This window comes from Schistocerca cancellata, chromosome 5 (assembly GCF_023864275.1).
Source record: "Schistocerca cancellata isolate TAMUIC-IGC-003103 chromosome 5, iqSchCanc2.1, whole genome shotgun sequence".
NCBI lineage: Eukaryota > Metazoa > Arthropoda > Insecta > Orthoptera > Acrididae > Schistocerca > Schistocerca cancellata.
The window spans coordinates 308,290,624-308,291,326 of record NC_064630.1 but is presented as its reverse complement, the minus strand read 5'-3'; positions in this window follow the sequence as shown (position 1 = coordinate 308,291,326).

Below are 703 nucleotides of genomic sequence, written 5' to 3'. Positions count from 1 at the left end.
TAAAAAGAATGGGTATGGTGCCCGTGAGGTGATTATTGAGCTTTGAATGCCCGAACTGTTCCGGACAGATACCCTGTGCCACATATACAGCATTTCACCCATTCACTGGCTGGGGTGACCATATGCAGTGTTTTAGATTGCTGTAAGGCTTATAATCAGATCCTAATGGCAGAGCAGGACATACCAAAGACTGCAGTGACAACCCCATTTGGGCTGTTTGAACTTTTGGTGATGCCATTTGGCCTGAAAAATGTTGCCCAAACATGGCAACAGATTCTGGACAGCATGCTAAGAGGGCTACCATATTGTTTCACTTATCTAGATGATATTCTGGTGTTTTCTGAGAACATTTCTCACCATCATAAATACATAAACGAGGTGCAAAGCAGGCTTAGTGCTCGTGGAATAACTCTTAACAAGGACAAGTGTGTGCTTGGGGAACCTGTGGTGACCTTCCTGGGTTAAAAAGTGTCAGCTCAGGGCATTTTCCCACTGCCAGAGAAGCTGGAATTGTTGTGTGCCCCACCATGGCCTTGAAACTACCACTATCTCCAACAATTCCTTGGGATGATAAATTTCTATCATCGCCACCTCCCCGGAACAACAGCTATCCCAACCCCATTGACAATGCCTTGGCCAGACACAACAAAATTGGCAAGCTACCACTCCCATGGACACTTGAGATGGACTGTGCTTTCAAGGC